This window comes from Telmatherina bonti, assembly GCF_933228915.1.
Source record: "Telmatherina bonti genome assembly, chromosome: 17".
NCBI classification, from domain to species: domain Eukaryota; kingdom Metazoa; phylum Chordata; class Actinopteri; order Atheriniformes; family Telmatherinidae; genus Telmatherina; species Telmatherina bonti.
This window is the reverse complement of record NC_136615.1, coordinates 13,240,201-13,255,923: the sequence shown is the minus strand read 5'-3', so window position 1 is coordinate 13,255,923 and position 15,723 is coordinate 13,240,201. Positions and strand designations below refer to the sequence as shown.

The window sequence follows — 15,723 nt, the reverse complement described above, 5'->3', positions numbered from 1 at the left end:
TAGGGTCTAACCTTTGCTGGGCTTTCAGATGTGGTTTTCACTCTGCTATTGAATAAGAAAAAAGTAAAATAAAGATATAATTTGGCTGAATTAAGGCTTCAGCCTGTTTGCATCTGAGATGTGTATATAGTATTAGCTATACAAGAGCTTTGCTGTTAGGATTTGCATTATTACTGCAAACTGGTTTTTGGGGAAAAAAATAACAAACTAGACTTTTGTGCCTTATAAAATTTGCACTGCATCCTAACTTCTGACTTGTGCTAGCGAGGAAGAGGTCATGCATTGCTAGCTGCCACCTGCCAATCCAATATATTCAGGGAAAAAAAAACTCTCTTCTAGTTCCAGCAGACTGATCATCCTCGCTTCTGTTTCAGGGGGATGCAAGCCAGCAGTGGCTGGAGCTTCACAAGCAAGCTGGCTCTCAGTCTACACGATTTTCTGATTTTGCAGACAGATCCAAGATGCATCTAGTTTGCATCCCGAGCATCTTGCAAACCAGACGCACCCACTTGGTCTTTAAATATCAAAAGATCAAAAGACTTTATACATTTTCTCAATGGTTAAATGTCTGTGCTGAGATTATATGAATTAAACGCCTAAGATTGCATAGCACAGGTCCTCCTTGTGCTGTTGCTAGGGTGTAAGCAACAGATCCACTGGGCTTTATGGGTTGCAGAGTGGGATTGTTGTGGATTAGACTTGTTCCCCACAGATTTAATCAGGTCCAATCAAATTAAAGTGAGGAGATTTTGAAGGCCAGGTGAACGCTGGACCCACTGTCCTGGTGCGGGAGGCTGATAATAAAGTGGAATTCATAATAATAACAGGATGCAGGTTTTTCCAGCTGCTCACTGGAAAGCAGCATTGTTCCCTTTACCTTCCTGTGGTTATTATGGATTGTATGGAGCAACAGACTGGTGTTTCTGAGTGTGTGACTCAGTGATGTTGCTATCATGTGAACCATCAAGCCAAACCAGACTTATATCCCCTTTGTGGTGCATTCACCAAAATATTTCATAGTATATTTTGTCTAATATTCTTTCAAATTTAGATTCTATTTCTTTGCTTATCTATGATAAAGTTCCTGCGCATTATTAATTATTATTCACTGATCACCACATCTCCTACAGGCTGCTTTATTAAGGTCAGGCTATAGTAGCATGAGGGTGTGTCCATTATAAAGCTCAGTCAGGGTGAAATTTGTTTTTATTTAATAAATACATTAAGAGAAAGGCACACACTTGGACACACTTGTCTGGAGGATTAGGGAATACATGCATGTTAATGTGAGACTGATAAACTTTGTTTTTCTTTTCTTTTGTATTTTGGTACCAAGTCAAACTCCTGTAGCACAAACAGAACTGCATTTCATAAATAAGACAAATGAAATATTGGCAGAGGTGGTGAAAAGAAGTTCAGCTCTGATGGCGGAGTCTGACCTAGTTGGAGGAAACATAGAAATACCGAGGTAACGGTTTGCATCTCTGCCTGCTCATAATTCTACTTGAGTGTAGAAAAGCTGATGCTGAAAAGATTTTCATTTAGATTTACAGGACAATGCTTGAGGAGCTAGAAACAAGTGACATTTTAATGTGGATTCTAGTCTGTTGTAGTCCTGTGTGTTGCGTGTTTGCTGCATTTGAAGTTGTAAATAAAAGTATACATGCTGATGTGGAAGAGAGAAGACTAGAAAGATCTTAAAACTCTTTAGAAATAAGCTATTTTATAAGTGGTCATTAAATGCCGGATTGTGTCTGGTTTAGACGTTCAATTCTTTATTTTTATCCACTAACCCTCTCAAAAAGCTTAATGCACTGTGCTTCTCTGCATTTTATGAGAAAACCACTGTTTTTTCATAAAATTATAATGTTATAGTCTTTCATTCACAGAATTCTGAGCAGGCCTTTTGTTTGCAATTGTGTTGCACAAGTGGCACATATCAAAGGTTATAGTAAGGAATAATAAAGCTGTGTTCAAACCTTTAGATAGATTCTGAAACCTTGACTAAAACAATGAGGCACAATAAGATATTCACTATAACGCTAAAGCTAAAGTGTAAAGACCTTGTAAAAGGGGGGTGTCCAGCTCCGGTCCTCAAGGATCACAATCTTGCAGGTTTTCCATGTATCTCTGTTCCAACAATAGACTGTATATAAAGAGATGGTCGGAGCCTCTGTGACGTCACCAGTAGATTTTTGAAGAGCTGAATTGAAGCTCGGTAGGGGGTTCCTATCATCGCCATCTTGGCAGCGTCACGCGCGTTGTCTCACCCAGAAAATACAAATATGGACAAAGAGGTGGAGCTGAGATGGGAGCCGTGAGCATCAAGGTGGATGATTGACATCAAGTGAACTCCGAGCTTTCTGTTGCTAAAAGCTAACCGAGCTAACCTGGAGATAACAGGAGCTAACCAGCTAACGGAGGTAAGCGGGCTAAAGCTAAGTCACATTGTTAACCGGTTAAAAACCGCGGTTGTTCTACGTTCTTTTGACTCAAAGCCGGAGATTGGTACCTGTCAATCAAAAGGACACACCCCTAAATATGCCGAACTTCGAGATTAAATGACTTTTAAACGGGCGAGTTATAAAAAGATTCACTCCCCCCACAGTTGTCATGAGGGTAAACCTGACCTATAAACCAAAAAATGGATTTTTGAACCAGGCTGTAAACATGTTTATTTCTCCCGGGAAGTTGGCCTTTTTAACATGGGAGTCTATGGGGATTTGCTCAGTTTTGCAGCCCCTAGTGGATGAAGGGGGAACTGCAGTTTTATGGACTTCCGCATAGGCTTCACTTTTAACCGCCGGAGGTTGCCGCTTGGTTCCAGCACACCTGATTCGTATGAATCAGTCACTGTGCAGAGCTTCTTTGGCTGTTGGATCAGATTAATGTGAGTCAGGTGTATCAGAAAACAAATACCTTGGAAACCTGCAGGACATCAGCCCTCGAGGACCAACTTTACACACCCCTGATCTAAACCATTCAGTGGAACACTGAGGCATAACAACATCTTTCCTGGAAGGGCTTTAAAGACACACTACAGAACTTGTTCCATTTTCCCAGTGACGCCCCCCCTACCAACAGCTAATTCAGCATCCATCTCCCATCCTACCTGATCTGTGAGCTCTTTCCAGCCAGCAACAGACAATCTTACAATAACTCTTGTTTCATCCCTTTCTCCCTCATACTTGAGTTTCTTTGCTGAATCAGAGATGGTGCGGATTCAAAACATAAATCCATTTTCTAGCGCGAAGTGAAACTCTGCTGCTGTGTCATGCAGTGTCCTGGATGAGACAGTTGTTTAGTGCGGTTTCTCAATCTTGGAAAGCTGCTGGGCAGCAGCAGCTCCAGAAAGGCACATGATAGATGTCAGTGTGTCATCAAACATGTCTGGAACGCTGAGTTATAAGGTCAGAAAGTTATGTAATGTGTTTTTAGAGGAAGTAGAAAAGAGGAGAATAAGGAGTTCAATAGATAAAATAGTTTTTATCTTCAAGCATGTCCTAAAGGATAATGCATGAAAATCTTATCCAAAGTCTTTATTTGACCCTTTAACATATATTTACCTATGTGATATATCCAAATTATTAGAGTGCAACAGGTATCCACCATGTAAAGTGATGTAACACAACTCATGCCATGAAAGGGTTAAATGATTAGATGACTTAAATTACTCACTGAGGCTGTTCTGTTTTTATCTGGTTTATGTATATAAGATCAGTAATAATACCTTACCTGTGGCTTGCAGCTACTATCTTACTTCATTTGTTTTCTGAAACCCGCTTTGTTCATCAGAGCCAGATTTGTCTTTTTCTCTAAGCTGCAGTGTTTTCAGACTATTATATGTTAAATCAAGCGGTCATTTCACGGATCAATTCATGAAATATTTCAACATTATGTCCCAATAGATGCTTCGTAAGATAGTGATGATTGCATATTAGCCTCTGCTGGAGGAGCTGGAGTCACCCAGTTACAGGTACAGCTAACTGAGCTGATAAAAGGGGTGGAGATTTCTGATTGGTTTGTGCGTGAGAGGAGTGGTAACTTTAGGCGGTCATAATTGGACTAAGTGAACCAGAAAGGAGGTGCCTCTTTAGATTTTAAACTGATAGGATAATGAAGGAAAAATCTATGTCTAAAATCCATAACTAGGCAGGAGCTGCTGGGCATTTTTAAGTGAAGGTAATGATCGAAGAAGACTTCCTGGTGAAACCTTATTAAGTTCTGTAAAGAGAGGGGGAAAGAAGTCCATCTCCAAAAGCAGCCCCACTGTCGCTGCAATTACACTTATTCACTGCTGCATGAGAACCTTCAGCTCAAATCAGTTGAAAGATGTAATTATCCCCTCTCACCAGAAGTCTGGAGGAAGTGGGAGTACATTGTGTTTTTTTTACTTAGATTTCAGACTTATTGCACACTACAGAGAGACAAGAAATCTCGTAGTGTGCGTAGGAGAATGCATTGTATAGGTAAAATACTGTTGCTGCAGGCTGTGTATCTCTGACGTCATCAATCTAATTTGTTTTCAGAGCATCGGCACCAGATTGAGCTGGCGCTGATCTCACAGCAAGAATAAACAATTAATCTGTAACCCACATAAAGCCATTCTGAGATTAAATTTGAATTATTTTTGCAGCATTTTTCATGATCAAGTCAATCTGTTCACATTTGAAGGGTTTGATATTATGTTCCAAAGGACTGCACGTGTTTCTAACAAATAAATGTCAGTGTGTCTTATTTGTTATTTGCCTAAATATCCCAAAGCAAGTTGAGGAGATGTTTTTTTTTAGTCATAATTTTTATTTTCTAAATTCAAGCTCTCCTCTTGGGAGATTTAGAAGAGTTTTCTTTAATTTGTTGGTTTTCAGCCACAGGCTTTTAAACACAGTCCAGAAATATCGGGTTGAGGTAATTTAAAAAAGCCTAATTTTATCAAATTTTTTTCCAATTTACAAGCAGATTTGAAATTTTTGCTCTGTGTAAACACAGTTTTTCTCTACTAAACTCTTGATGCTTTGAGACTATGCTGCAGAATCTACAGGATACAATTAACAGCTGGAACAGCAGAGGCATAGGCTAGCACCGAATGTTGGAGTTTTACTCCTACAGGCAATAAAAAACGGCCACCATGAGGAGTTTTGTTTATCAATGCAAACTTACGCTGAGTCAGGCTGATTTGCAAAGGCAGCAGTTCTACCTGGTGGTCTGGGACGTCTAATTGAATTTTAAACCATCTGAACATCTTGAGGAAAAGAAAAAAAAAAAACTTTTTGAGGAAGTTTTATGCTTAAAAGAGGTAAAAATGGTGGATCAGTAAAAATGATCAGTAAAGAGGCGTTTGCATCTGTCACCAGTTTTCCATCATGTTCCTTGCTTGTTTTAGGTTCAACTTTCAATTACGTTATTTTCTGCGGCATCCTGGCTGGGATGGATTTGGATTTGATGCAAACCAAACTGCTTCTTTCAGTTGTAAAAGAGCTCTAGAGTTTTAATTTGCACTTCCTCCCTACGGGGTTTTTTTTTTAGACATTGGCAAGGTCTAAAAGCACCGTCCCTAAAATACAATTTTTCCTTATATCTACAACTAGCTCCTTATGACTATTGCAGAGAAATAATGCCACTGAGTTATCAGTCCAAACTTTGCAGAGTTGTCGGGAGAAGTACATGAGCTAGAGTTATTTTGTTAGTTCTAAAAGGAAACAGGTGTCCAGCTTTTGGGTAGTTCTCATGATTCAGTCATTGTGAACCAACAACCTGGTCTTTTGTTTTTTTAAAGATTGAGAACTCGGTGTTCTGGACTTAAACCTTTGTCCACACCCTCATGTGTAGCCATCCAGCTCACATCAGCACTGGTGTGTGTGTGTGTGTGGGTCGTGTGTCTAGGAGAATAAGGAGTAAGGGTGATGTCATGTTTGATGACATCATTGCGGACGTGCAGGGAGTACAGATTAGTAGCCATCGCTCCTCTCATCCAGCTCTCCACAGCTGCCCTGACTTATCAGTGTGCCCTGCCCAGTATGCCAGCCCTGCCAGTGTGTAAGTTCTAGAAATAGCATCAAGCTCAACTCCATATCCTTTGCCAGTCTACCAATCAGGCTCAAATTGAGCAGTCAGAACCCTCCCATCCACATTCCAGGCTTGCAGCCATACCAACCCTTTGGCCGGCCTCATGTGCCGAGTCACTTGGCCAAAACTGAGTTTGATCCCAAACCATCCAAGTGCCAGTTTGAATCCTGGTCTTCCAGCTGATCTTTCCACTTTATGAGCCTGTTGGCAGCGCGGAAACCTCCCTCTGCTCCCAGTGACAGCGGTGACACGAGCAGGAGTGGCAGCTAGAAGGCAAAGAGGCACACCTCACACCAGAGGTGACAGGACAAAGAGCACACACACTCTCCCGCTGGAGCCGCGCAGGGGGCAGGGCCAAGCTGCACTACACACATGTGATCCCCCCCCCCCAACACATTTACAGGCTCCTCCCTGTGCAAGCAGAAAGAGATGGGAGGTGCAGTCAATCACCGATAGTGAAAGGAAGGGGTTTAGCAGGAGTTACTTGGAGGGGGGGGGGGACGGCGGAGGAGAAATGGGAGCAAATCTTCATCAATGCCAAAACAAGAGTCGGGGCATTTTTAAATTCATTCATGCAGAGAGAAAGAGATAAACAGAGGAGAAGAGGGTGTGTGTCCCATTTCGGAGACAACACAGGAAGTAGGGCATGCACAACACAGGGTGAGGAAGGGAGGGTGGGAGGAAGAAAGAGAGGGAGAGCATTGTGGCGCTTTTTCTCCACCCATTGCCTTAAAGCAGCAGCAAGAGGAAAGAGAGACACAGTCAGGGAGAGAAGGAGGAAGGGAACCACAAGTGAGGAAGAGAGGAGGCGAGCGGTGGTCTGCATCAGCAGCAGGGGGAGAAAAATGAAGCTCTGAAATTGCCTTTTGCTGTTATCCATCTCTGCCTTTTACCCCCCCCCGCCCCCTTTCTCTGGTCTCCTACTCTGACTCAACCCCGGTTTCTCTCTCTGCGATTGTTCTGAGATTCCCACGATGCCTGGTGAGTGTTTCCCTCATTTTCACATGACATGTATTGCCATCCTTTGTGTGTGGGTTTGTCCGGAGGGAGATCATTTTTCCATGTGAGTGTGTGGCCACGAAGCAGGATGTGGACTCTGCTTGGTGATGCCTCATTGAGACTGTTAACACTCCTCTGCCTCTGTGTGTGGTTCATACTCCAGCTGTGCCCTTCTTTCTTTTGCTAGTCTCCGTTAGTGACAGTGCAAAGGAGTCTGCTCCCCTGTGGACACATATGCTTTATATCCTGCATACATTCCAGATGCTTATTATCTTATTGTTGTTTAATCACTTTAAGTCTGCAGCCCTTGCTTAAACTGAACATTTATTACCTTGAGATTATTATGTAATCATGCAAATGTTTCTTTTTTTGTTGTGTTTCTGAGTGTTGATGCTGATTGTAGAAAGACATCACAAAGCAGGGCTGTGTGACGGAGGGCAGCCAGCTAACACAAATCAGATGACTGGGCCACACTGCGAAGTCAGCTGCTGGAATTGGCCAACATTTTCAGTCCAAGTAGATGTTGGAGGCTATTAGCAGTTCAAAGAGAGCTCATTTCACTGTGGGAATGTTATGTTGTTGGCACAATCGCTTCATCCAAACCTCTGGGAATGACTTTTTTTTTGTACATTTAATCTGATTCCTACAAATGATGTTGAGTCTGTTGCTGCAGATTATCACGTCATCTAAAAGATCTTTTTGTATTTTATGGATTATTTCAATGGATTTCCTGATGAGGGTTTTATAGATCACGGATAAAAACACTCTCCATCCATAAACCAGATTGGGAATGTTTGTGAAAAATTAAGCATCATCCATGATCTTGTTAATGCATCGTACACACACACACACACTTTTACAGCTGTAAGAGGAATCTCATAGGCATGAAAAGCACAGTCCACGCTACTTACAGCCATGAAATTAGTCAGGAGCAACGCATCAACTATGATTAGCTTAATGCAGCTGTACAATCTTAATTTAACGATTAAGAAGGCCGATAAAACATGGATGCGACAAGAGACACAGTAGCAGCCAGTTTCATTTCTTTCAATTAGACATTAACTCAAAAGCAATTTGAAACGTCCAGTAAATCATTTATTGGAGGGACATGACATCATTTTTTAAAATATTTTTCTGCTTTTGGTTTGATTCTTTTTCAGTTCTTATTTTCATCTTTTTTTTTTTGTAAGGTTATGGAAAGTCGGTTTAAAAAAATGCCTTTTTGTTCGAAATCCTGGGAAATCAAGTGCAAGTTTCAGTCAAAGAGAAACTATCCTGCCAAATAGTTTTCAGTTGTTTGCATGTAAATCTTAAATCCCTGTGAAGATGAACAGCTGACTGCCTCCCACAACCCAGTCAACAATCTTTCCTGATGCCATGACTGAGCTGTTGGTGACGGATTATTCTATAGTCCTCTTGAAATTTGTCAAGGTAAAAAAAAAAAAACACGGCAAACATTTTGCATACTTAACCTGTATTCCTTTTTCAAACTGTGAGAAGCATTTCCCCGCCTGCAGAAATGCTCATCCATCCCAAACTTCCCCTCCACATTATAAAGTTGATTTAAACAGTTTCTGCTGAGGATCAGTATCCAAACATTTATTTTTCTCAGAAGATGCTTTGTGGCAGTGGTGGGAAAACAAGAATCTTCTGTCTGGAAAACACATAAATATTTCTCTGATGGCTGATCATTCGTGCGCTTGTTTGGCTGAAGATGCCGTATGCGCGAGAGCTCAGCTGGTGGCTCTTCATGTCGAGATCTCCTGAAACAAAAACGGATTTTAACCTCAACGTATTATGCTGCGAGCATGTGGGGAACTCTATATGCATTATGTGGTTATACGTAGTAACAGTATGACATTTCCCCATAGCCAGGGGCACTGTATCCGTTTGCACGCATGAATAAATGCTTCTGCATTTACTGATGTATGTTCATGTGTTTTGCCCAGAAGTTGCATTTGTTTAGAGGATGTATTATTTGGTTAGAGCTTTCTAAGTACCAGACAAGGAATGACAGAGCTTTTAGTCATTTTTACTGCCTTATAGATGTGCAGTCAGAGTAAAAAGGGAGAGATGGCGAGGCCAAATGTGAGATAAGGATGCTTGTTTATGCTCCTGCATTCTGTGTACGTGTCAACTCTGGGTGAATAAACCTCTCATGCAGGTTTGCTCACCTTCCAGATTGTTGTTTTTCATTTCCTCTTTCTTACTCTTTGATTAAACTGTTGAATATTCCTGCCATTTAAAAAATCACCTGCAACATTTGCGCGGTTGTTTCTGCGTTGCATGTTAGGCGAGAATGTTTGCAGAGCTTTGATTTGTGCATTATCTTTCCGCCACTCTTCACATCATTCTGTGAGTGTTCTGTCTGTGCGGATCATATCTGTGATGTCTGTTGATTCACTGAGAGCTGATGAAGTGGAGCAGAGCATTTGATCAGACACGTGTACATGGAGGGAGAAAGAGGGAGGAGGATGGGTCATGCAACACGCCAAACAGGGGGCCACTCGACCGTGGGTCAAGAGGTATGGACCGTTGCAGGCTCAGAAAGGGGGAAGGGAGACGCAGCTACAGCTTAACACTTAATCAACAATATAGCACAGGTGTTTGCACAAAGTGTGCATCCAGATGATGTGACACATGTGAAATGCTTTATTTAAACACACCAATTACGTTCATTTGCACCGGATTTAACCGTTAGACACAACACGAGGATCGCGTGTTGGAGTCAAAGTGATTAAACTGAAAAGGATTTAGAGCATGTAAGGGAGACAGAGTGTCAGCTTTGACACGAAATGTCTCATTTTCCAAGGGCACGCATTCAGCGAGTTGAAGGCTTGGAAATTCATCACGAGTGTCAGGAAATTGAGGGGGTTTGAACCCCAGATTCATTCTGGCTTTACTGGTGTGAAGGAGAGATGGTTGGAGCAGGAGGACATTCAGCAAAAGGACTTTGGATCTCCTCGTCTCTGCCTGAGAGGGAATGAAAGGAGAACATATGGTCATGGTGGAGCGGCGTTGTGTGTTGTCAATAATTGAATCACTCATTTGCTCTCTGTTGCCCTGAAGGCAGCAGTGCAGTCAATAGGAACAACAGGAGAGGAGTGGTCTCGAGCATCAGTCCTCTCTGCTCCTGCACACACCATCTCCCTCCTTATGTCCTTCTTTTCCCAAAACAAACACGGCGAAGCTGATGTCGCCGCCTCATCTCTGTTCTATTTGTGTGACTGTCTCCATACATAAGCTGCTTTACAAAAATGAAATGGATGCTGGGCCTGTCGAGGAGTGAATGCTGCTTGTGCTCTCCACTTCCTCTCCCTCCTCTTTCTGGAGGAGACGACGGAGAAACTGTCTCTGGACTACTTTGATCTTTTCGACATCATTTCAGCCACCCAACCAATCAAAAACAATCCAGATGGGGCTTTTATGGATTCTGACTCCATGATGGTTGTTGATTTTTCACACACTGAACAAAGTGAAGGCAGGAAGTGAATGCTGTGTGTGTGCTCTCATTAGCTGCTATTTACCAGGGAAAGGGGGAGCGGGTGATACAGATAAGCTCTTCAAATGGGCGAGTCTGTTTTTGAAACAGCGAGTAGGTGATAAGAATGGTCATTCTATGTGTTCTATTTACTCTCTGAGAAGTTGACGATGAGACCAAATGGCAACGATTCATTTACCGAAAGAGACGAGTCCTGGTCGACAGGTTGTGTTTACGGAAGAATAATGCGTGAGCAAGATGTTTAAGAACAACAAATGCATGAAGACATGCAGAGGAGTTGCTGAAGAGTCCATGTTTCACATTTATTCCTTGTTTGGTCAGTGAATAAAAGTTGGCCACAAAAAGAAAATGGCTATAGGATTTTCCATTTTTATTATCCACAACAAAAATATGACATAAAAATCCACTTGACTGCAGCAAGTGGTAAAGTATATGTTAAATAAGTGGAACAAATTATCCTGCTCATGTAAATCTTTCTGTTTTTATTCATCTTAAAATGATCTCCAATATCTGCTGAAATGAAGGGCCCAGTTTTGTTGGGAAATGACGTAAGCTCCAGTATGACCTTTACTTGGAATGAATGGAGTGCTGCAAGCAGGATAAGGAAGTAGGAGAGCGTTGGACATGAATTGTCACACTGCTGTTTAGTTTTAAGCTCAGTGCTGTTAGCATAACTCTTAAATAACAAGTTTTGTCCTTGAACATTCTGATATGATCTTTTTTTTTTTTTTTAATTTCCTTTAATGTAAAAATCTGTGTCTAGCATTGAAGCCGCTCTGCTTGCTGAACTGAATTTACCCCCAAAGTCAAAGTAAAAACACATTGAAGGGAAACTTCTCTCACTGAAAATTGAGCAGTTTTCTGATAAACAAATACCATATTCCCAAATGGTGCAAAATGTTTTCCAAGTTATCAGCTGCAGTGTGTCGTGAGACTTGTTAGTTACCAGGTAAGTCATCTGAGAGCTCCCTCTGTGCTGCCTGAGTCCACCCACAGTAATAGTTCCCCATTCCCACTTTCAGACCAAGCATCTGCTTCAATCTGGCATGTAACAGCTCTAAAACAGAGAAGTTTGTAAAAATCAAAGAGTTAACCATGTTCCTTTTGTCCCCCCTAAAATTATAAGCCATACCTCTTTGAATAGGCTGACACACCTTTAGAGATTATAGCCTTGTTTTGGGGGGTAATTCCCCCAGTATGCTGCTGTTTCTGCTTTATAATTACATCAGGATATGCACACTAAAGAATCGCAGGCTGCAGATTCTGTCAAAGCAAAGCTGTTTCTTGCTCTTCCTCCATGGCAACCAGATCTCAGCTTCCTGTTTACATCACCACCTATAGCCGTGTATGTATGCGAGCAGCCATTTCCCATGTGTTCCCTGCTCTGATATGGAATGACATCATTTCTGAACATGTAATAGCCCAAGTTATCTCCATGTTTTCAGTTCTGTTTCCTGTCTATTACCTGCATCTCAGTGTCTAACACGCGCCACCCCTCGTCCATCCATCACCCACCTCTATGCCATGCAGACTAGTGGAAGCTTGCTTGGAATGTGTTGACCGCGTTTCTCTGCTTCCCTCCCCGTGCTCCTGTGCATGCAGGTGGTTGTGTAAAAACATTTGTGCTTAGCAAGGGGGGGATAACGTTTCAGAGGCGAGGCCTCTCAGGGACTGCCTACAGACAGCCGGTTAAATAGACTTACCTCTCCTACGTTCACTCATCATGACCCCATCCTGTTAGTGTCTGCTCCTGTATGCTTGGCTCATGACCACAAATATGCCAACCCACACACGCGTTGGCAGGATTTGACTTGGATTTTGCGACTGAAAATCACACGGCGCTCCATAATATTTTATTTCCCCTGTCTGCGCATGCATCAAAACCTCGTCCTCACACATATCCTTACACACTTACAAGCTGTTCATGTGTGCAGGCACATGACCCATTGAGCACAGAGGGACATTGTTGAGATTTTTTTTGTTTGTTTGTTTTTCATTGAATAAGGCAAATAATTCTTTGCATTCCACTCCTGCAACTCTTATCACAACTCTGCTCTGTGTTATATTTTGGAGCCATCACACTCCAAACAACCCTGTGAGGTATGATTGTATCACAGCCCAGACCAGAGGAATGAGGAAATCCCTGTGAGTGTTTAGTCTCCAGGCTTTGCCTTGGCTTTGTAGTTAACCTTTACCCAGCCGTTCTCCAAAACAGCACGCCATGAAAGTCTGTTGACTCTTGATAAGAGCAAGCAACTTGAATTTTATTGTGTTTTCAGGGGAACAATTACATTCAAGCTCCTCTTGGTTCACCTTTCAAATGATACTTAAATTGTTGTGGAGCTGGAGAGCTCGTCCTCTTGGAGCGGTGCTCCTGAACTTTTCTGTGCATTGCACAATGACTTCCATTGTTGATTGTTGAGTTGCTACCAGTTACTTGTTGAAGTATAGTTAACTGTTTCCCCTGAAAGATCGACTTCTTATATTCAGCTTAAAGCATTGAACTTGTTTCAAGCGAACAGTCTTCTTTGGAGTTATAATGTCATCATGTTTTAGGGCTTGAACATCAGTTTGTAGCAAAGTGTCTCCTGATGGCTGTGACATCAGTCCTCCTGGACTGTGGAAAAAACAACCACTGTGATACATCTGACAGTTGGCTGGCCTCATTTCCCTCTGCTTACTCACTCTGCTTTTTTCATTTTCTCTGCCTTCCTTAAATTTTTTCTTTTAATTTTTCACCTTTTTTTCTTGAGTCCTTTTTTTTTTTCTAGCAGAGAGACCAACATTTTCCCGCAGAGAGTTGTGCTGAAGGCAGAGCCATTGTTTCCTGTTATAGGGTGGGGGGGGGGGGGGGGGGGGGCAGGGAAGGAGGGGATCTGACTTCCTGACTGCCAATGCAAGGACTGTCAGAATGAGGAAAAATCAGGGAAGATAGGCTGGATAATGACAGAAAAACTGCATCTTATGGACTGATTTTAACTAGACTAGTGGTTAAATATCCTCATAACGCCTTACCTTTTCTACTCCTATTTTTTTTATCTTTACGTTTTTTTTCTGCACTGCCAGATTTTAGCTTATTACGCAACACCACCAGCAAACTTTAAGCTATAGACGGATTCATGGAACAATAATAGAGTGATGTCTAAGGAGATTTTAAATAAAACTACCAGCAAGCAGCTGCTATTATTGTACCTTCGGGTAATATCTTTATATAAACTGTGCTCTACAAGGGGGATTAATCAGCTTAACATTTAAAATATCCTTTTAAAAACGAGTCATTTAATTAGTAGATTCATCTCAAGAAAAACTCCCAAATCTTTTCACAGCAAAGCTTGGGGCATGACTTCATCTGAGTACAATGTTTCCACGATCCTACTACACTGGTGTGAGGGCAGACTTGTCCTAAATAACAGCACTGTCTTTTTAAAAAGGGATGTGGAGTGGGGTGTGTTAGAAGCAGCAGACATCCTTAGGGAGCGGTGTGGTGTAACTCAGAGGGCAGAGGCTTCAGCCACGTTCCCAGAGACTCAAAAATAGTCAGGAAAGAGCCAAGATCAGCCGTGAGGAATGCGACCCAAATCGAAGCGGTGTGTTCGTGGGGCTAAGGGAGGTACTGCCGGACAATGTTTCCCATATTCAGTAGATCGTAAGTGGAACTTTGATTTTTTGAGTGTTTGCTCCTGGCCGTGCTTGTTGCTGTGGATGTTTGGAAACATCTGTTTCTGCGTGCACCCACTCTTCACTCAGGACTGCAACTGCATTTAGTTGCTTTTTGTTCCATTAACGTCATCAAGTAGAGTTGCGAATGCAAAGGAATGATCGGAAGGTTATTTAAAAAGAGAGAAAGAGAAGAGCTGGAAATGTGGAGGATGACTTTTGAGAAAGAACAAAACATGTTCAGACTTGAAGATGAGAAGTATTTAGTGCCAGAGACCAATCCCAGCTTGTGAGGACAAAAACAGCTTTGACAGCAAGCAGAGCCATTAAGATGTTATCTGCTAAAGCATTCAATAACTAGTATTTATAGAAATATCACCACGAAAGCAGGGAAAAAAGAGTGGGGGGGGGGGGGGGGGGGGGGGGGGGGGGGTATGGATGAAATACAATCATAAAAGCAGGAGGAAAGTGGGGGAAAGTACATTTGTGGAAATTACAGACTAAATATTGTTCTCACCAAGAGATTCTTTTTTTTGCCTTGTTGTGTGGGAAGCAAGTCTCTGCCCTCTTTTCCTCCCTGTGAACTTGAGTGCTCGCCTGTTTCTCTGTCCAGTGCCACAGGGAGGTTTGAATATTCAGGTCAAGAAGTCAAAAACACACATCCTCATCTCCACCACTCCTGCACATGTTTTCGGCTTGGCAGGAGTTACGCAAGAGTTCAAAAAAAGGGTTTTTACTTGTAAATTATTTGTTTTTTCTTCCTTTTCTTGTGTGCCAAAAGACGGCGTGGAATGGGAGTCGTGAACTGTTGGTGTGCAGACTTCTGCCATGCCAACACACATCAGGGATTACAGTGATAGCCTGTAAACAAAAATATATGCAGAGATTATCACATGAGCACAGATGGGCACACCATTTCCATGACCTTGGCATGCTTTAAGTGTTTTTCAGCCTCATGGTTCAGGCTGAGTCATTCCCACTTAAATGTGACTCTTACTCCGAATAGCCTTATTATGATTGCTGTTGTTGGGGGTGGGATACTCTCATTTCCACAGTTGAAAGAATTAGATATTGAATCAATACCATCTAATGATGAATAAGGAAGAATTGCTAAAGTCAAAGTGAAAAATGTTTGTCTATGTGTGAGGTTAAAAGTGAACTTTTCTTGGCATTTAATATTTTACGAGATTAGCTTGTGATACCTCTGTTTTATTTCTGCATTTTCTTAAAGAGTTAACACCCTGCAGTCTCTCAGGGTTTCACTGTGAGGACCGCTGAACGGCCCAAAGCCAGAGAAGTCGGTTAACTGGACAGCCAGTGGTCCAATTAGGTCAACATTTCAACCCTCCTCTCATTTCTGTGTTGTAACATTTTCTGTTTTTAATCTTTGCCTTTGACAACTTCTTGCTCTCTTGTCTTTGACATGAAACTTTGCAGGATTTTATTGCTGCACAGAAATGGGTTTTCTCAGACGCTTTGACTTAGTATGTTAAAAAGAG

The 15,723-nt window shown here is 41.9% G+C and overlaps 1 protein-coding gene across 6 annotated transcripts in view; it reads left to right on the top strand.

Moving 5' to 3' along the window:
* dab2ipb (DAB2 interacting protein b) overlaps positions 1-15,723 on the top strand; it is a 144,639-nt gene that overhangs the window by 75,842 nt on the left and 53,074 nt on the right. Inside the window, exon 1 of one of the 6 annotated variants that reach the window (XM_079256590.1) lies at positions 6,935-7,047. The exons of the other annotated variants lie outside the window; for them this stretch is intronic. The gene's annotated coding sequence lies outside the window, so the exon portion shown is untranslated. Of the gene's footprint in view, positions 1-6,934; positions 7,048-15,723 lie in introns of those variants that run through there. 6 annotated transcript variants of the gene reach the window in all.